This window comes from Lampetra fluviatilis, chromosome 58 (assembly GCF_964198595.1).
Source record: "Lampetra fluviatilis chromosome 58, kcLamFluv1.1, whole genome shotgun sequence".
Taxonomy (NCBI): Eukaryota; Metazoa; Chordata; class Hyperoartia; order Petromyzontiformes; family Petromyzontidae; genus Lampetra; species Lampetra fluviatilis.
In genome coordinates, this window is record NC_136332.1 from 7,140,673 (window position 1) to 7,162,826 (window position 22,154).

Sequence of the window (22,154 nt, forward strand, 5' to 3'; positions counted from 1 at the left end):
TTCTGATTCTGAATTAGTACGGTTAGCTACATACAGTGCGAAAGAGGTTCAACATACACACATACATTGTAGAAGCATAATGTATGCAACTTAGAAGCTCACCCATAATCAGAAGGGTGGAAAAATGCGGATGTCCAAAATGAACACCTCATTCCAGACTCAAACATCTCAAACTCTGGTGTAACCATTAACCCCATCAGAACACTAACAGGCCAATGCTCACATCTCGCTCATAAATGATAAATGAAAGACACATTTGTGGCCATGCAACGCAAACTTTGGACCATGTAGTAATCCAAGAATAGTAAAAAAAATACACAAACTCTCTCCCCGTGAAGTCCTCTCAACGTGCCTAGCAGACCTCTAAACTGGCACATAGCTACTTAACATTTTATGATATGCAAGAATACAATTACTCTTTGGTTCTTTCGGTAAAGTCACGTAGGTATAAAACAAAATAAATTAAATCACGACGTTTCGGGCGCAACACAAGCGCCCGTCATCAGGTGGGACAACCACAGCAAGAAACAATTGCTGAATTGGGCAAAAAAAACCTAGGAAGAAAACAATTATCAACACAATATCAACACAAGATTCAGACAAAAATTGCTCAACTCAAATCCGCGAACAATGCTTCATAACAAAACTAAAAATGCAACTATGTTTTTTTTACCAGGTAAGGCCCACTGAGCTATAATAACTATTTTTTCAGAAGCGAACTGGCCAAAATTGATATCTCAACGAAGTGGCTTATCACGTGAACATTCCTTGCTGGCCAAATACTCTAAACGCGTGATGTTGAGTCTAAATGTGGAGGGGAAAAACCGGAGGACCCGGAGAAAAATCCACGCGACCACAGGGGGAGAGAGAGGGAAAATGCAAACTCAAACTATACTGCAAGCATTAGGGTCGGGGTCAAACCATGACCTCCTGCATACCAGACAAGGTAGTTAACATCTCACCACGGAGAGAGACACGCAAACTCCAAATATACAGCAGGCGTCAGGGTCGAGATCGAACCCACGACCTCCTGTATACCAGGCGAGGTAGTTAACATCTCACCATGGAGAGAGAGACGCAAATTCCAAATATACAGCAGCAGGCATCAGGGTCGAGATTGAACCCACGACCTCCTGTATACCAGGCGAGGTAGTTAACATCTCACCACGGAGAGAGAGAGACGCAAATTCCAAATATACAGCTGCAGGTTTCAGGGTCAGGATCGAACCCACGACCTCCTGTGTACCAGGCGAGGTAGTTAACATCTCCAAGAAGGGCTTAATAACAGAACACAACGATAAATCTGTACTCGAAACACATCGGGCGACATAAACTCACTCGGTCACAATAATCGTGAGTAGCTCCCACGTTGTGATATCTTACTATCCTGTGTACTGTACACATTCTGTGTATTTTTTTACATCAGCCCAATTGTTTTAAAGGTACGAGACAGCGTTTCCATTGTTTGTGCGAGCACTACGAACAACGAATCGCGTTTGTTGACACCGATTTAGTTGAACAAAACTCTTCAAAAGGCGAATAAACGACTTCCTGCTCTGGAGTAGGGATATTGCCCGAAACGTTATCCTATCCTAACAAGCCGTATAGTTTGGCATGTGGCGTGTTTATAGCAACGTATATGTACGTAATGAATCCACAATGTTAATAATTGTTACCTGCTCCCAGAAGCGTGTTTATAGTAAACTAACGATAAACATGACCCATTGATAATAGTTTTTTACCCTTCTATCTGGCAACAAAACTGACACCTTATTACAAGGAGTCATGTTTGCATAGACCACAATACCTGCAGTCATAATGCAAACAAAAAACACAACTCTGATAATGTGCACTGTCCTTGAAGTTGATTGGTCCACACCCGAGACAGCTTTCCTTATCAACTTCAAGGACAGTGCATATATTATCAGAGTTATGTTTTTTGTTTGCATTATGACTGCAGGTATTGTGGTCTATGCAAACATGACTCCTTGTAATAAGGTGTCAGTTTTGATGCCAGATAGAAGGGTAAAAAAACAATTATCATATTTTTACTGGCAAATGAGGTTCAAAGTAAACATGACCCATTGTTACTGTGTACGCAATGCAAATCCGACAACAACAACAACAACCACCACCATCATCATCATCGCGGTGAACGCGTTAATTTGCACACCCGTCCCAGAGCACTTCCACATTTGAATCGAACTGTACACAATGTGTACACTTGCTGTAACAACAACAATAACAACTAATAAACAACAACAACAACAACAACATTTGTCACGCACACGCTCGTAAAAGTGTTTGTAGGGAGCGAGCGAGCGAGCGAGTCCACACGCAACGCGTTCCTCCCCACATTGCCAGCAAAGGCGTCACCTAAAACAACAACAATGATGATTACCCGCGACAAATGATGAAACTTGTTAACGAAGACGTAAAATAAACACGCAAAGATTCCCCCCCCCCCCCTCGTGTAGCCTGTAACATGTTAGCTGTAGGGGCAAGTGGTGTTAGCGAGCAGCAAGCTATGAAGGCTACCGGAACTGTGGCACACACAGAGGGGGGACCACAAGCACGCCCGGCCGCCTTTGTCTCCCCCAGTGACGATGTTGACCACACAGCGCACCAGGTACTCATTTGAGGCTGAGTCGACCTAGGGGAGGAGGCCCAGGAACGTTACCGGTGGTGGCCGTGAGCGCAGCGCGCTAACCGCGGCACCACCGCTCCCCACTAACTTGGCAACACACAGAGACAAACACGCGTTAGAGATCGATTTGCTATCGATTTGTTATCGATTTGTTATCGATAACCCCGGCGATTTTTGCTGGCGAGCCTCAGGGCCCGAACGTGTAGGCCTCAGCGCGAGTACAACACACGGCGAGAGGGGAACAAGCTCTAGATTTTATATCGTTTAACAACAACAATAATAGCAACAATAACAATCATCATTTATAAGCGAGTAGACACGTACTGGGTTTGTTGTTGTGGTTGTTGTAGTTGTGGTGGTGGTGGTGGTTGTGGTGGAGGACGCAAACGCCGCTCGATCGCCCGCGAGGCCTCTAAGCAACCGCCCCTCCCCCCTCCTCCTCCACACAGGCAAAGGTGAAAGTGCCCCCTAAAGCCTCGACGCGCTGCAGGGCCAAGTGCGTTTTTTCTTTCGATTTAAAGATTAATCTTCTTGGTTCTTTCGCTGAAGAACCGTAGAAGGGAAATAATAAAATAATAATCTGCTTGCGTTGTGGCCGAAACATCGTAAGAATTGTATAATGTTTTCTTTTTATTATTTTATTATTTCCCTTTTACGTGACTTTACCGAAAGAACTAAGATGATGATGTTGTTGTTTGTGAGCGAATAGAAAAACTCGCAGCTGTCAACCCCCTTAATCAGCTGTCCTCTACCCCCTCCCTCTCTCTACCGCATTGAAGAGCGATTCAGTCCCTGTGTGTCACCCTCCGTGCCCCTTAGGGACCGTCCATAAATGACGTCACGCGATTTTGGACGATTTTTTACCCCCCCCCCTCTTCTTCACACGGCGTCACAAAAACTCAGACCCCCCCCCCCCATCATATATGACGTCACAAAGCTCTGCCCCCCATCATATACGACGTCACAAAGCTCTGCCCCCCCCTCCCCCCCCCAAAAAATATAAAACATGCTTCAAATCGCTTTAAACTATTGTCATTGTAGTGCGTATTTAATATGGCGCTGCACTCTGATGCTGTAGAACACATTTATTAAAAAGTCTATTTAATTAAGTGGAACGTGTTGTCTATATTTATTTAAAGTTGCGCATTTTGATGTGACGTCACATTTCTCAAACCTCCCCCCCACCCTGGTCACACATCGTCACAAATGTCTGACCACCCGCCCCCCAGGTGCGTGACGTCATTTATGGACGGCCCCTCATCACAAAAAAAACCCACACGCAAGGAGGCAACCGAGTCCAGTAAGGGGCCATCCATTGAGTGGAGGGGAGAGGGTGTGGGGGGGTAACCCAAATGCGTAGCTTGCGTATTGGGGGGGGGGGGGTCTACTGACAATGAACGTATAGGAAACGGGGGGGGGGTGTGGTGAAGCCTCGATAACAATTTGTCTACATTGGCCTTCAAATGAGTTCAGATAAATTTCGATTTAAAGCTTTCGTGACTGCAGGGATTCATCTTCTTGGTTCTTTCGGTAAAGTCATCACGTAGAAGGGAAGTAATAAAATAATAAAAATAAAACATAATAAAATACAATTTTCACGACGTTTCGGCCACAACGCAAGCAGCCGTCCTCAGGTGAAGACCAGGTCTGCGTTAATATGATTAATCCTTGATCGTTTCTGCGTGGATTAAATATCAGCCGTTCTATAGGATTCGGGGGGGGGGTGCGTCAGGTTAACGTACGCAGGTGGGGGGGCTGGGGGTGTAAAAAGTACGCGTGGGTACATGGGGGGGGGGGGCAAGTTGATGGAGATTTTTGCCTCCCTACTAAATGGATGACCCCTTAGTTGAGCTCTTCCCAACCGATTGCAGTACCTAAGCAATCGTATAGCCCGTCAATAGATGTTTATATTTCTTTACCACCACCAATGGGATGCCATCTCGCCGTTCGATGTCAAGGGCTTATCCAAGTTACACATATTTCTCATAAATAAAAAATATCGTACACGAGGTTTCGTACATTTTTTGTTTTGTCGATGCGTCGTACGTCAGGGGCCCCCCTTCACTCCCCCCCCCCCGTGTCCCCACCGAGTCTGCCCGTCTCCCATGCAGGGCTAGAGAGGATGGTGGGGGGGGAGAGAGGGGGGGGGGGCGCTGGCAAGGGGTTTCAGGGAGGGGTTAAGCACACACACAATAATCCCATTGGCACAGAGGGCTTTCATCTTGCCGAGGAGATGAAACAGATGAAAGGCGGGTTTTAGAAGCTCTGGCTCCAGCCAGGACCGGTCCATCCGGTTCACGATGCCGTTGTGGGCTCCACAAACTTACCCCACCACCAATATCCATACCTCCCTCCCCTCCTCTGTGTTTGCGTGGGGTGTGTGTGCGAGTGTGTGGATTCGACCGCAGTGGTTAAGCGCGTTTGCGCCTGCGAACCTGGCGACCCGAGTTCGATTATCATTATCCGAACCGGCCCTGGGCCTCCCCTAGGTCGACTCAGCCTCAAATGAGTTGACCTGGTGCTGTGCGTAAAAACATCGCCGCTGGGGAGACAAAGGCGGCCGGGCGTGGTGCTGGCCTTCAGAGCTTGCTACTCGCTCACAGCACTTGCCCCGACAGCCTGTGGAGGCTATACGGGAGGGATCTTTGGCTTGAAGCACATCACTGCTGCCCGCTACCAGCACGTGACCCCCTCCCCCCCCCAACAGCCTCACTATTGTACGGCTAGCTCTATTGTTACGTTCGTCCGTTTCAACCAGAATTGGTTCAAGAAAAATCCTGACACCACCACCTGCCGACGAGAGCCACTTGAATGTCCGAAACCGAGTCTGTAGTTTGCTCGCATTGAAGCAACGCTTGCTAAAATGTCACGTGTGTCCCCTTAAAAGTGTTTGATGACCGGATAATGATAATCTTGGTGGACGGGTGTGAGTTGATAACGATGTCGTGGCCTAAACGTTTCGGTTTTATCAAAGCCAGTGGGACGAAAAGACACCGACGCAATGGAATCTGCAGTCTGACACTTGACGAAAATGCCACAAAATAACGTTGTGACGACGACGACGACGCTGCTGCTGCTACGTTTGGCAGCGGTGCCCGGATAACAACAAACAACTCACCAACGTTTCACGTCATTGAACGCCGTGGCACTGACACAAAAAAATGAACCCGTAAAAACAAAGTTCTTCACTATAAATCCTTTATATGCGTGGCGGCTAGAGTCATCTCGTCCTCTGGCTTGAGATGGCTGCCACCTATGGGTCAGATGATTGCCTGCCACCATTAAGCAATTGGTAATTAAATATAATTTATTTTTTCCTAAAAAGTGTAAAATTTTGGAAAAAAATTTTCACGAAAATAAATTGTCACGCACAACGAGTCTGTGTGCAAAATGTCAGCTCGATTGGATCACGGGAAGTGGGTTAAAAAACGAGCAAGCAAGCAAGTGAACTTAATATAAAGGATTTAAAAAAACAACACAACAGGTGACGTTTCGGGCAACGTCCCTTCTTCACAGAGCACACTAACGATTTCAAGAGGTCGTCATCAGCTAGACGAAGACTGCGGGGCGAACAAAACGCCGAAATGTACCGATGCCTAAACGAAGGGACGTTCTGTTCGACCGCGTGGCAAATGCGCTCGAGAGAATAGCGCCGATCTTCTTGGTTCTTTCGTAAAGTCACGTAGAAGGGAAATAATAAAATAATACAAATAAAACATAATAAAATACAATTCTCACGACGTTTCAGACACTGTCTTTCCGACAGACCTGTTCTTCGCCTGAGAACGGCTGCTTGCGTTGTGGCCGAAACGTTGTGAGAATTATTTGATCATGTTTTCATTTTTATTATTTTATTATTTCCCTCTACTTGACTTTACCGAAAGAACCAAGAAGATGAATTCCTGCCAGTCACGAAAGCTTTAAATCGAAATTTAATAGCGTCGATGTCAAGTTGTGTGCCGGCCACGACGGAAGAGCAACGGGAGAGAGTTTGGGCGGTGTCGCTGTTCTCCTCCTCCGTTGAAGGAGTCCTCCTCCTCCGTTTGAAGGAGTGCGTAAACCACAGTGGCTTTAATTTTTTAAAATGTCAATAGTTTAACACGTGCATCACTAGCACTGCATTTGCGGCGCATGAATTACACTGGTCAACACACTTTTTCTGGCATAAGGTATTCCAACGGTTGTAAGGTAATTGTGGGTGCTGATTCCAAATCTGGCATCAGTTTTTGTCTATCACATCAGGTTTTTGAGATATGAAATATTGCATTTTCAATCAAAACTGCAGAGGAAAAATATTAAATAAATGTGGATATCTACATAAAATGATATTATGAACACACTATCCTAAAAATACAGCACCATGTTTTAACACTAAAGCAGTCACTGACTCGCAACAACTTGCAATCATAAGTGACAGAGTTCATTTCGGGTAAAATCAATGAAAATGGGGTATGCCGATAGCATAAAAATGAGATGTGATAGAGCAAATCTGAGATCAGATTTGGAATCAGCACCCTGAAATTAGTCTAGAACAGCTGCAAAAGTCCAGGCCAGAAAAAAATGTGTTTTTTTTTGTTGACCAGTGTAATTGTAGTCTTGCGTATAGCAGCACTGTGTGGAGGGTCAGGAGTAATGCCGGGTGATCCTCGTAGCAAAAGTAGCTACATATGCTACGGGCCCCGCACTTTCAAGGGCCACGCGCTAAATGCTTCCAAGCTATCAATTCCATTAAATTTCGATTTAAAGCTTTCGTGACTACAGGATTCATCTTCTTGGTTCTTTCGGTAAAGTCACGTAGAAGGGAAATAATAAAATAATAAAACATCATAAAATAATTCTCACGACATTTCGGCCACAACGCAAGCATTCCTTTGTCAAGGCGCCCCTTCCCCCTCCAACCCAGCTTAAATATACGCTGCCAAGCCTGGTGGTGCCCATTCAGACGCTGTCTTTCCGACAGACCTGTTCTTCACCTGAGGACGGCTGCTTGGGTTGTGACCGAAACGTCGTGAGAATTATTTTATTATGTTTTATTTGTATTATTTCCCTTCTACGTGATTTTACCGAAAGAACCAAGAAGATGAGTTTCACAAAAGTTTGTGCCACATTTAGATAAGCTCCTCCCCCCTCCCCTTAACCAGTATTTAAGATCTTATCTCCTGGATTTCTCTTCACTTGATACAGTAAATGTGGCTGTGACGGTCCCACCTGAAGACGGAGACTTGTGTTGCCTCCGAAACGTCGTGATTTAATTGAGTTCTTCTAATTCATTATTATTTTATTATAATTTTTTACCTACGTGACTTTACCGAAAAAAACCTAAGAGTTCGAAAACATTTTATTTTTTACGAAAAAATTCAAAATGTAAATCTGTGCTAAGGAAACCGTTAAATTAATGGAGCGCGTCTCCTCGCCAGGACATTCATCATTGAAGACACTGGGGTGATCGTGACCAACCACTGCATAAGGACATCAAACGGGCCGATGCGTGATTACATCTCCGCCGTAAACGCAAGCCACGGTCATGCGATTGTGGTCATGAAACCCGAACTATGTACCACAGAGTAAACCCATGGAGATTCGTCGAGATATCTACATAGAGACCCATGGAGATACATAGAGACTCACAAAGATATACAGAGACCCATAGAGATATACCGAGACTCGTAGAGATACACAAAGACATATAGAGATACATATCTATGCATAGGGACCCAAAGATACCCATATAAATACATTTCTAACCCGGAGATACATAGAGACCCATAGAGATACACAGGAGACCCATCGAGATACATAGAGACCCATAGAGATACATAGAGACCCATAGAGACACATTGAAGACACAAGCCACAGTAATGCGATTGTGGTCATGCAATCCAAACTATGTAACCACATAGTAATCCCATGTAGACTCATCGAGATACACAAAGACACATTGAGATGCATAGAGACCCATAGACCCTCATTAAAGACACAGGAGTTCGACTGTGGCCTTTGAAACCCAAACTATGGACCACAGAGTAAAACCACTGTACAAGGTGGTCCAGGTGTCTTGTGACCCCACGATTAATTGACCCATGACATTGTTTCGTCCTTTGCATATTCATTTCTGTTCTAAATAACCCTTCATTTAATTAATGTGTGGGGGGGGGGGGGGTCACAATACATCTGGACCACCCCCTCCTTCAGCAGTGGAGGAGGAACAGCGACACGACACGAACTCTCGGCCTCTCTCTCTGCTGAAGCCCTCTCTCGTCGTGGCGAGCAGCAGCAGCGGCAGCAGCAGGAGGCCTCCACATTTGGCATCGAACTCCTGAACAACGACCTGAGTCACGGCGACTTTCGCTGCTGCCTGCCAGAGTTCAGTCCGGCGACCCTGGGACCCCGTCCCAAGGGCTCCCACCAGAGGTAGCAACCGGGTACCCGATACCCGTACCCTACCCGATACCCGGCCTGTTTGCGACCCTGGTGCGGCCGGGTACGGGTACGGGTAGGCCATGAGTCACTGGTGAGTAGCCGTTTGTCACTCATTTCGGGTAGGGTACGGGTTTTAAATGAAAGATTCCACGCTCTGCTCTCCTTACCCCATCCCTCTCTACCCCCCCTCTCTCTACCCCCCCCCTCTCTACCCCCCCCCCCCTCTCTCTACCCCCCCTCTCTCTCTACCCCCCCCCCCCCTCTCTCTACCCCCCCCTCTCTCTACCCCCCTCTCTCTACCCCCCCTCTCTCTACTCCCCCCCTCTCTACCCCCCCCCTCTCTCTACCCCCCCCTCTCTCTCTACCCCCCCCCCCCTCTCTCTACCCCCCTCTCTCTACCCCCCTCTCTCTACCCCTCCTCTCTACCCCCTCTCTCTCTCTACCTCATGTCTACTCACCCAACCAACTCCCTCCTCCACCCAATCTCTGCTCTTCCAGACCCCGCCGTACCTTCAGCCGATGTGAGCTGTGACGGTCCCACATGGCCATGGCGAAGAAGTGGTGGGAAGACGGTCGCGCAAGCAGCCGCTGCGTCTCCTCCTGCTGCTGCTGCCGCGTCGGGCTACTGGGGGTCACTCCCCTCGCCTCTCTCCTCGCCTGAGTCGGGGCAGCCCCCCCCCACGCACTCACCCACTCACCCCCCACTCAGCCACCCACCCACTCACTCACCCCACTCACTCACTGACCCACCCACTCACTCACTGACCCACCCACTCACTCACTGACCCACCCACCCACTCACTGACCCACCCACCCACTCACTGACCCACCCACCCACTCACTGACCCACTCACTCACTCACCACGCAGTGTGAAGTCGGCAAGGGGCGTGGTCTCAGCGTCGCGGTGCGTGAAGAGGGAGGAGTTTGGGGTGGGTGGGGGGCCGTGGGTGGGGGGGTGGGGGGCCGTGGGGTGGGGGGGTGGGGGTCCGTGGGGTGGGGGGCCGTGGGGGGGTGGGGGCCGTGGGGTGGGGGGGTGGGGGCCGAGATGAGACTGGGGCTGTTGCAGTGGGGTCTCCGCCTGTGCCAAGTGGACGTGTCTCTACAATAAAGACACCATCTCAAGAAAAGTGCGTCAACTCGTCGTTACACTTGCACCTGAACTTGATTCCGGCTCCTCTTCCTCCCACGTGTTTTGCGCCGCCATTTTTCCCATCCATCTGTGCGTTTGTCACTTAAGACTAACATAAAGCCTGTACCGAACTTATTTCTGGCACCTCTTGCTTGCCACGTTATATTTATACTGTTTAAAACACTTAGGCTTTCGCGACCAAAATTGTCCATCGTTTAGGTTGTTTTGTGTTAGATCGCCACCACCCGGCACGGCCAATTTAGTAAGGTTTGGCACGTCAACAGAACGTACCAATTCGTTACTAATTCAGCACACGGGTGTGTTGGGCAGCTTACAATTGTAAATATTGTGAGTTTACTTCTAGATTTGAAGCTTTCGTGACTGCAAGGATTCGTATTCTTAGGTTTTTTCGGTAAAGTCACGTAGGTGAAAAATTTAAATTAATAAAAGTAAAATAAATATAAAATAAAAATCACGACGTTTCGGAGGCAACACAAGCTTCCGTCTTCAGGTGGAACCGTCACAGCACGATTGCTGTATCAAATACTGTGACGGTTCCACCTGAAGACGGAAGCTTGTGTTGCCTCCGAAACGTCGTGATTTTTATTATATATTTATTTAACTTTTATTCATTTTACATTTTCACCTACGTGACTTTACCGAAAAAACCTAAGAATATGTGAGTTTACTCTCAAACAACACCTGTGGAGTGAACTAGTGACGAATTGCAATGTTTTATATCGTGTATGTATGTTGAACTTCTTTCGCGCCGTACGTAGCCAACCGTGCTAATCGGAGCAGTCAAAGCCCACTGAGTTATTTAGCTTCTTTTTTTTAGAAGTGACCTGGCCACAGATGATAACTCAACATTGTGTGGAGCGGTCGCGCAGTGCTTAGAGCTGCAATGCGCCACCAACCCTGCGATTATCTGAACCGATCCTGGGCCTCGTTCCCTAGGTCGACTCAACCTCAAATGAGTACCTGATGCGGTGTGTGTACATCAACACTGGGGAGACAAAGTCGGCCGGGCGTAGGGTGTCGGGACACCCACTGCCCACTCGTGTGCTGTTCCAGCCTTCATTGGTGCCAGTCGCCAACGGCACTTGCCCCCAACAACATTCTATCAAAGGCTATACGAGGAATCTTTGTCTTTGTTACCCCTTCCCCCCAGTCACTCACGCACCCTGGATTAAGGACCATTCATCCGCGACGGAACGAGATGAAAGGAGCAAAGATACTGCTGCTGCTTTGTGTAGCTCAAGTAAGCAGCCGAATCTGCTGTTCAGCACAGGCCGGCTAGCCCGTGCCAATTGACGAATGGTGTGGTGGTGAAATTTCGATTTAAAGCTTTCGTGACTGCAGGGATTCATCTCCTTTCATCTCATTCAGACGCCGTCTTTCCGACAGACCTGTTCTTCACCTGAGGACGGCTGCTTGCGTTGTGGCCGAAACGTCGTGAGAATTATTTTATTATATTTTATTTTTATTATTTTATTACCTCCATTCTACGTGACTTTACCGAAAGAACCAAGTAGATGAATCCCTGCAGTCACGAAAACTTTAAATCAACTATTTTTTTATTTAATCAGGTAGGGCCTCACTGAGTTGTGTAGCTCTTGTTCAGAAGCCATCTGGCTGTCAGAAATGCTAGCCCGACGTAGTGGCTTATCATCATCATGATCACGTGGAAATGTACAGCAGCCAAATACGCGAAACGCGTGCTGTTGATTCTAAATGCGGAGGGGAAAACCCGGAGGACCGGGAGAAAAATCCACGTGACCACGAGGAGTGAGAGAGAGACACCGCAAACTCCAAATATACAGCAGCAGGCGTCAGAGTCAGGATCGAACCCAAGACCTCCTGTGTACCAGGCGAGGTAGTTAACGTCTCATCACGGAGAGAGACACCGCAAACTCTAAATATACAGCAGCAGGCGCCAGAGTCAGGATCTAACCCAAGACCTCCTGTGTACCAGGCGAGGTAATTAACATCTCACCACGTAGAGAGTTGCAAACTCCAGATATACAGCAGCAGGTGTCAGGGTTAGGATCGAACCCAAGACCTCCTGTGTACCAGGCGAAGTAGTTAACATCTCACCACGGAAAGAGAGACACGCAAACTCCGAATATAAAGCAGCAGGCGTCAGAGTCAGGATCGAACCCAAGACCTCCTGTATACCAGGCGAAGTAGTAAACATCTCCTACCCACTGTGACGCCATCTGTTACATCAGATATGGATCTACCCACGCTTGTGTGTGGGGGTCACTCGCTCTATCCACTGCTGGATGAGGACATCCCCACGTATGCTTGGGGGTCGTGCTACGTGGGGGGGTGGTGAAGGGGGAGGGGCAGCGAGTTGATTTGTTTTAATTAAACGACCTCCAGCTGAGCCAATGTTGCCTGGGGGGGAGGGGGGATTCCACAAAAGCTTTGGGTTGCTGGAGCGGAGTGTGCATGGGAGGGAGGGGAGTAGAGTGGGATGGGATGTAGGAGAGTGCGTGGAGGGGAGTGGAGTGAGATGGGATGGGAGAGGCAGGAGAGTGCGTTGAGGGGAGTGGAGTGAGATGAGAGGGGAGAGGTAGGGGAGTGCGTGGAGGGGAGTGGAGCGAGATGAAAGGGGAGAGGCAGGAGAGTGCGTGGAGGGAAGTAGAGTGAGATGAGAGATGAGAGGTAGGAGAGAGCGTGGAGGGGAGTGGAGCGAGATGGGAGGGGAGAGGCAGGAGAGTGCGTGGAGGGGAGTAGAGTGAGATGAGAGAGGTAGGAGAGTGCGTGGAGAGGAGTAGAGTGAGATGAGAGGTAGGAGAGTGCGTGGAGGGGAGTAGAGTGAGATGAGAGGTAGGAGAGTGCTTGGAGGGGAGTAGAGTGAGATGAGAGGTAGGAGAGTGCGTGGAGGGGAGTAGAGTGAGATGAGAGGGGAGAGGCAGGAGAGTGTGTGGAGGGGACTAGAGTGAGATGAGAGGGGAGAGGCAGGAGAGTGCGTGGAGGGGAGTAGAGTGAGATGGGATGAGAGATGCAGGAGAGTGCGTGGAGGGGAGTAGAGTGAGATGAGAGGGGAGATGCAGGAGAGTGCGTGGAGGGGAGTAGAGTGAGATGAGAGGTAGGAGAGTGCGTGGAGGGGAGTAGAGTGAGATGAGAGGGGAGAGGCAGGAGAGTGCGTGGAGGAGAGTAGAGTGAGATGAGAGGGGAGAGGCAGAAGAGTGCATGGAGGTGAGTAGGGTGAGATGAGAGGGGAGAGGTAGGAGAGTGCTTGGAGGGGAGTGGAGTGAGATGAGAGGGGAGAGGTAGGAGAGTGCGTGGAGGGGAGTGGAGTGAGATGAGAGGGGAGAGGTAGGAGAGTGCGTGGAGGGGAGTAGAGTGAGATGAGAGGGGAGAGGCAGAAGAGTGCATGGAGGTGAGTAGGGTGAGATGAGAGGGGAGAGGTAGGAGAGTGCTTGGAGGGGAGTGGAGTGAGATGAGAGGGTAGAGGCAGGAGAGTGCGTGGAGGGGAGTAGAGTGAGATGAGAGGGGAGAGGCAGGAGAGTGCGTGGAGGGGAGTGGAGTGAGATGAGAGGCAGGAGAGTGCGTAGAGGGGAGTAGAGCGAGATGAGAGGGGAGAGGCAGAAGAGTGCATGGAGGTGAGTAGGGCGAGATGAGAGGGGAGAGGCAGGAGAGTGTGTGGAGGGGAGTGGAGTGAGATGAGTGGGGAGAGGCAGGAGAGTGCGTGGAGGGGAGTGGAGCGAGATGAGAGGGAGAGGTAGGAGAGTGTGTGGAGGGGAGTGGAGTGAGATGAGAGGGAGGAGGCAGGAGAGTGCGTGGAGGGGAGTGGAGTGAGATGAGTGGGGAGAGGCAGGAGAGTGCGTGGAGGGGAGTGGAGCGAGATGAGAGGGGAGAGGTAGGAGAGTGTGTGGAGGGGAGTGGAGTGAGATGAGAGGGAGGAGGCAGGAGAGTGCGTGGAGGGGAGTGGAGTGAGATGAGAGGGGAGAGGTAGGAGAGTGCGTGGAGGGGAGTGGAGCGAGATGAGAGGGGAGAGGTAGGAGAGTGCGTGGAGGGGAGTGGAGCGAGATGAGAGGGGAGAGGTAGGAGAGTGTGTGGAGGGGAGTGGAGTGAGATGAGAGGGAGGAGGCAGGAGAGTGCGTGGAGGGGAGTGGAGTGAGATGAGTGGGGAGAGGCAGGAGAGTGCGTGGAGGGGAGTGGAGCGAGATGAGAGAGGTAGGAGAGTGCGTGTAGGGGAGTCATCCCATTAGCTGCAGTACCGCGCCCTGTCCACCAGGTAGCGACACCACTCTCCCACGCGGCAACATTTTGGTTACTCGGTAGTTCAAGCCCAGCGTGTGTGGCCGGTTCCATCCCAATCAACACGAGACTTCAAACCTATGGTGGCCAATATGTCGATCGCAAAAAAAATATATTTTTGAGGAATCTCGCTCACCAACCCACGGCGATAAATAGGATCCATAATTGTTTTTTGGGGGGGGTTAGATCGCGTTAAGTTTAAGTTGCTCGGTCAGTGGCCAGGGTCAACGGCGGCGTGGTGTATTCCGCAAATATGCCCGACTGTGAGGGCGGGCACAAGCCGGCGTGAGTAGGTTAAACGTTGAGTTGTATAAGGGCACCACGGGGTGACCAGCCCCTCCCCACCCAGACCCACCCCTCCCACCCCCCACCCCAGCCCCACCCTCCCCACCCAGCCCCTCCCCACCCTCCCCTCCCCACCCTCCCCTCTCCACCCAGCTCCACCCCTCACATTTTTGTATGCACGACGGACGGACACAATAATCCCCTGTGGGGGCTGGTGTAACCAGGAGGTTCCTACCAGTACTAAACTACTGAACGTGAGCTCACAATCCTGGGTCACGTGGTGTGCCAGACGGACACGTGGGCTCACAATCCTGGGTCACGTGGTGTACCAGACGAACACGTGGGCTCACAATCCTAGGTCAAGTGGTGTACCAGACGGTCACGTGTGCTCACAGCTCGGAGTCACGTGGTGTGCCGAGAGGTGAGTACGTTGCGCACGCGAAGGCCGGATACTTGAATTATAATCCGTCGCCATCCGTGAGGACGCAGCACGCCGCGGAGTTGGTGAAGCCAAAATGTTTGTTTGTCGAGGATTTTGGGTAACGATGTTTAGTTTTACAGAGCAACGTGGAACCTGCAACATTTACAACAGTGGCGACACCCAACGGAGTTCACTAAACCACTCATTCTTACATCAAAGCCTCCGTGTTAAATTCACTTTTCATGGTGCAGATTCAACAAAGTTGTTTGAATGACGATTTGGGTGGATGGCGATCGGGGCCTAGTTTTTCTCGCATGTGGCAGAGCCCGATTGGGGCCTAGTACAGCAACGCACGGCGTGCGATCGTTGTGTTGTGCACGAATTATTGTGTAACGTAACATTTGCAAATTATAGTTTAGTTAACATTTAATAATCCGTGGCGGATAGTTACATTAAGTTGTTAACATCATTTCAATATATATATGCATTGGGTAATTATAGGGTTAAATCGGGGTAAATGTTGGTCATATATAATATATACATTGGGTAATTATAGGGTTAAATCAGGGTAAATGTTGGTCATATATTATATATACATTGGGTAATTATAGGGTTAAATCAGGGTAAATGTTGGTCATATATTATATATACATTGGGGAATTATAGGGTTAAATCAGGGTAAATGTTGGTCATATATAATATATACATTGGGTAATTATAGGGTTAAATCAGGGTAAATGTTGGTCATATATAATATATACATTGGGTAATTATAGGGTTAAATTAGGGTAAATGTTGGTCATATATAATATATACATTGGGTAATTATAGGGTTAAATCAGGGTAAATGTTGGTCATATATAATATATACATTGGGGAATTATAGGGTTAAATCAGGGTAAATGTTGGTCATATATAGCTTTATGATGGATCGCGTATTCAAGTTAAATGTGACCGCATGCAAGATGCGTGATGATGGAGTTCCATTAGCTGATGGACTCAACGCTTTTTTATTTTCTGTGGCCATACCAGAGTGGGGGAGGATGCCGGATTTCTGACCACTCGTAATGCTGCACGCAAAAAACACAAACGAGTGTGCAAAAAAAATAAGAAATAGGCATCAACCTTTCTAGCACGAAAACAGGAGTTGTGTTAAGATGCTCAAAAAAAGCATCACATTTTAGATTTGATGAAGTTTTGGTGACTGCAAGAATCCATACTCCTTGGGTTTTATTCGGTAAAGTAAAACATTTAATAAAAATAAAAAAAATCTAAATTAAATCACGATGATGACGGACGCTTGTGTTGCGCCCGAAACGTCGTGATTTAATTTAGTTTTATTTTATTTTTACCTACGTTATAAAACCAAGGAGTAGGCATCAAATCTGCACCGGCACTTGTGGTAAACCACCCAAACAAACTTGGCTCTGCTAATCGTGTCGCTCACTACGCCATGGTCTTAGAAACGGATTGGCCTACGACAGAGACAGCCAGCAGCCTTCTTGATCGCCTCGTCTCGGTGCCAATGGGTGGGTGGGTGAGTAGGTGGGTGGGTGAGTGAGTGAGTGGGTGGGTGGGTGAGTGAGTGAGTGGGTGGATGAGTGAGTGAGTGGGTGGATGAGTGAGTGGGTGGGTGAGTGAGTGGATGAGTGAGTGGGTGGGTGAGTGGGTGAGTGGGTGGGTGGGTGAGTGGGTGGGTGGGTGAGTGAGTGGGTGGGTGGGTGGGTGAGTGAGTGGGTGGGTGAGTGAGTGGGTGGGTGAGTGAGTGAGTGGGTGCGTGCGTGGGTGGGTGGGTGGGTGAGTGGGTGGGTGAGTGAGTGAGTGGGTGGGTGAGTGAGTGGGTGGGTGAGTGGGTGGGTGAGTGAGTGGGTGGGTGAGTGAGTGGGTGGGTGAGTGAGTGAGTGGGTGGGTGAGTGAGTGGGTGGGTGAGTGAGTGGGTGGGTGAGTGAGTGGGTGGGTGAGTGGGTGGGTGAGTGAGTGGGTGGGTGAGTGAGTGGGTGCGTGGGTGCGTGGGTGAGTGGGTGGGTGCGTGGGTGAGTGGGTGGGTGGGTGGGTGGGTGAGTGAGTGAGTGAGTGGGTGGGTGGGTTGGTGAGTGAGTGGGTGGGTGAGTGGGTGGGTGAGTGGGTGGGTGGGTTGGTGAGTGGGTGGGTGGGTTGGTGAGTGGGTGGGTGGGTTGGTGAGTGCGTGGGTGAGTGAGTGAGTGAGTGGGTGGGTGAGTGGGTGGGTGAGTAGGTGGGTGAGTGGGTGGGTGGGTGAGTGAGTGGGTGGGTGGGTGGGTTGGTGGGTGGGTGAGTGGGTGGGTGGGTTGGTGAGTGAGTGGGTGGGTGGGTTGGTGAGTGGGTGGGTGAGTGGGTGAGTGGGTGGGTGAGTGGGTGAGTGGGTGGGTGAGTGGGTGAGTGGGTGGGTGGGTTGGTGAGTGGGTGGGTGGGTTGGTGAGTGCGTGGGTGAGTGAGTGGGTGGGTGGGTGAGTGGGTGGGTGGGTGAGTGGGTGGGTGGGTGGGTGAGTGGGTGGGTGAGTGGGTGGGTGGGTGGGTGAGTGGGTGGGTGGGTGAGTGGGTGGGTGGGTGGGTGGGTGGGTGAGTGGGTGGGTGGGTGGGTGAGTGGGTGGGTGGGTGGGTGGGTGGGTTGGTGGGTGGGTGGGTTGGTGGGTGGGTGGGTTGGTGGGTGGGTGGGTGGTGGGTGGGTGGGTGGGTTGGTTGGTGGGTGGGTTGGTTGGTGGGTGGGTGGGTTGGTTGGTGGGTGGGTGGGTTGGTTGGTGGGTGGGTGGGTTGGTTGGTGGGTGGGTGGGTTGGTTGGTGGGTGGGTGGGTTGGTTGGTGGGTGGGTGGGTGGGTTGGTGAGTGGGTGGGTGGGTTGGTGGGTGGGTGGGTGGGTTGGTGAGTGGGTGGGTGGGTGGGTGGGTTGGTGAGTGGGTGGGTGGGTTGGTGGGTGGGTGGGTGGGTTGGTGAGTGGGTGGGTGGGTTGGTGAGTGGGTGGGTGGGTGAGTGGGTGGGTGGGTGGGTGACTGGGTGGGTGGGTTGGTGAGTGGGTGGGTGGGTTGGTGAGTGGGTGGGTGGGTTGGTGAGTGCGTGGGTGAGTGGGTGGGTGAGTGGGTGGGTGAGTGGGTGAGTGGGTGGGTGGGTGGGTGAGTGGGTGAGTGGGTGGGTGAGTGAGTGAGTGGGTGGGTGGGTGGGTGAGTGAGTGAGTGAGTGAGTGGGTGGGTGGGTGGGTGGGTTGGTGGGTGGGTGAGTGGGTGGGTGGGTTGGTGAGTGAGTGGGTGGGTGGGTTGGTGAGTGGGTGGGTGAGTGGGTGGGTGAGTGGGTGGGTGGGTTGGTGAGTGGGTGGGTGGGTTGGTGAGTGGGTGGGTGGGTTGGTGAGTGCGTGGGTGGGTGAGTGAGTGAGTGGGTGAGTGGGTGGTGAGTGGGTGGGTGAGTGAGTGAGTGGGTGGGTGGGTGAGTGGGTGAGTGGGTGGGTGGGTGGGTGAGTGGGTGGGTGAGTGAGTGAGTGAGTGGGTGGGTGGGTGGGTGGGTTGGTGGGTGGGTGGGTTGGTGGGTGGGTGAGTGGGTGGGTGGGTGGGTTGGTGAGTGAGTGGGTGGGTGGGTGGGTGGGTGAGTGGGTGGGTGAGTGGGTGGGTGGGTGGGTGAGTGGGTGGGTGGGTTGGTGAGTGGGTGGGTGGGTTGGTGAGTGGGTGGGTGGGTTGGTGAGTGGGTGGGTGGGTTGGTGAGTGCGTGGGTGGGTGAGTGAGTGAGTGGGTGGGTGAGTGGGTGGGTGGGTGAGTGGGTGGGTGAGTGAGTGGGTGGGTGAGTGGGTGGGTGGGTGGGTGGGTGAGTGGGTGAGTGAGTGGGTGGGTGGGTGGGTGAGTGGATGGGTGGGTGGGTGAGTGGGTGGGTGAGTGGGTGGGTGGGTGGGTGGGTGGGTTGGTGGGTGGGTGGTGGTGGTGAAGTGTGGTGGGTGGGTTGGTGAGTGGGTGGGTGGGTTGGTGAGTGGGTGGGTGGGTTGGTGGGTGGGTGGGTTGGTGAGTGGGTGGGTGGGTGAGTGGGTGGGTGGGTGGGTTGGTGAGTGAGTGGGTGGGTGGGTGGGTGGGTTGGTGAGTGAGTGGGTGGGTGGGTGGGTTGGTGGGTTGGTGAGTGAGTGGGTGGGTGGGTGGGTGGGTGGGAGGGTGGGTGAGTTGGTGAGAAGGCCCTAGGCCACAGTGCCTACTGTGCCTACTGAATAATGCGGCCCTGACGACGAGCCCCCCACTGCCACGCTTGATTCATGGGCCCGAGGGCATTGTGGGGGGGGTCCCCTCCCTGGCCAATCGTGACTTGGTGTGGGGGGCACCATGTGGATTGAGTACGAAGCACACGGCTCACACACCGCACACACACACAGCTCACACACACACAGCTCACACACACAGCTCACACACCGCACACACACACAGCTCACACACACACAGCACACACACACAGCTCACACACCGCACACACACACAGCTCACACACCGCACACACACACAGCTCACACACACACCGCACACACACAGCTCACACACCGCACACACACACAGCTCACACACACACCGCACACACACACAGCTCACACACCGCACACACACACAGCACACAGCACACACACACACGGCTCACACACCGCACACACACACAGCTCACACACACACCGCACACACACACAGCTCACACACCGCACACACACACACACAGCTCACACACACACAGCACACACACACAGCTCACACACCGCACACACACACAGCTCACACACCGCACACACACACAGCTCACACACCGCACACACACACACAGCTCACACACCGCACACACACACACAGCTCACACACACACCGCACACACACAGCTCACACACCGCACACACACACACACCGCACACACACACAGCTCACACACCGCACACACACACAGCTCACACACACACAGCTCACACACACACAGCTCACACACACACAGCTCACACACACACAGCTCACACACCGCACACACACACAGCACACACACCGCACACACACACACAGCTCACACACCGCACACACACACAGCTCACACACCGCACACACACACACACCGCACACACACACAGCTCACACACCGCACACACACACAGCTCACACACACACAGCTCACACACACACAGCTCACACACACACAGCTCACACACCGCACACACACACAGCTCACACACACACAGCTCACACACCGCACACACACACAGCTCACACACACAGCTCACACACCGCACACACACACAGCTCACACACCGCACACACACACAGCTCACACACACACAGCACACACACACAGCTCACACACCGCACACACACACACACCGCACACACACACACAGCTCACACACACACAGCACACACACACAGCTCACACACCGCACACACACACAGCTCACACACACACAGCACACACACACAGCTCACACACACACAGCACACACACACAGCTCACACACCGCACACACACACGGCTCACACACCGCACACACACACAGCTCACACACCGCACACACACACACCGCACACACACACAGCTCACACACACACAGCACACACACACAGCTCACACCGCACACACACACACACCACACACACACAGCTCACACACAGCACACACACACAGCTCACACACCGCACACACACACAGCTCACACACACACAGCACACACACACAGCTCACACACACAGCACACACACACAGCTCACACACCGCACACACACACAGCTCACACACCGCACACACACACAGCTCACACACCGCACACACACACACCGCACACACACACAGCACACACACACAGCTCACACACCGCACACACACACACACCGCACACACACACAGCTCACACACACACAGCACACACACACAGCTCACACACCGCACACACACACACACCGCACACACACACAGCTCACACACACACAGCACACACACACAGCTCACACACCGCACACACACACACACCGCACACACACACAGCTCACACACACACCGCACACACACACAGCTCACACACACACAGCACACACACACAGCTCACACACACACACAGCTCACACACCGCACACACACACAGCTCACACACCGCACACACACACAGCTCACACACACACAGCACACACAGCACACACACCACACCGCTCACACCACCCCACACGGCTCACAAACCGCACATGGCTCACACCACACACACACCGCTCACGGCTCACACCGCACACACACACCGCTCATACACCACACCGCTCACACACCGCACACCGCTCACACACCACATCACTCACACTACACACACCGCTCACACACACAGCAAACCGCACACGGCTCACACACACACCGCTCACACAACACACACACACCGCTCACACACACAGCACACGGCTCACACACACACCGCTCACACAACACACACACACCGCTCACACAACACACACACACCGCTCACACACACAGCACACGGCTCACACACACACCGCTCACACACACACCGCTCACACACACAGCACACCGCTCACACCACACCGCTCACACACCACACCGCTCACACACCACACCGCTCACACATACAGCTCACACCACACCGCACACGGCTGACAGCCTTCGCGCGCCTCGTGTGTTGCCGCAGAGCCAATTAAGTCTCTCGTTTGTTCCCTTCCGTTTGAAGGGAGCCATGAAACAAATTCCGAGGGGAAGGAAATCAAAGCAGCGACGTTGAGACAACGAACGAACGGGGGATTCCAGACAGCCACCTCGCAGCGCACAGCACGCACACAGCGTTCCACTGCACCACCTGCTCCTCCTCCTTCACATTGTTCATTCCTCTTCCTTCACTCCACCTGCTCCTCCTCCTTCACATTGTTCATTCCTCTTCCTTCACTCCACCTGCTCCTCCTCCTTCACATTGTTCATTCCTCTTCCTTCACTCCACCTGCTCCTCCTCCTTCACATTGTTCATTCCTCTTCCTTCACTCCACCTG

At 51.7% G+C, this 22,154-nt stretch overlaps 1 protein-coding gene and 1 long non-coding RNA gene across 2 annotated transcripts in view; both read right to left on the reverse strand.

Annotated features, from left to right (window-relative positions):
- LOC144950459 (uncharacterized) overlaps positions 1 to 22,154 on the reverse strand; it is a 121,552-nt gene that overhangs the window by 68,555 nt on the left and 30,843 nt on the right. The gene's annotated exons all lie outside the window — the stretch shown is intronic.
- Positions 1 to 22,154, reverse strand: part of LOC144950457 (axin-1-like) — a 61,140-nt gene that overhangs the window by 26,983 nt on the left and 12,003 nt on the right.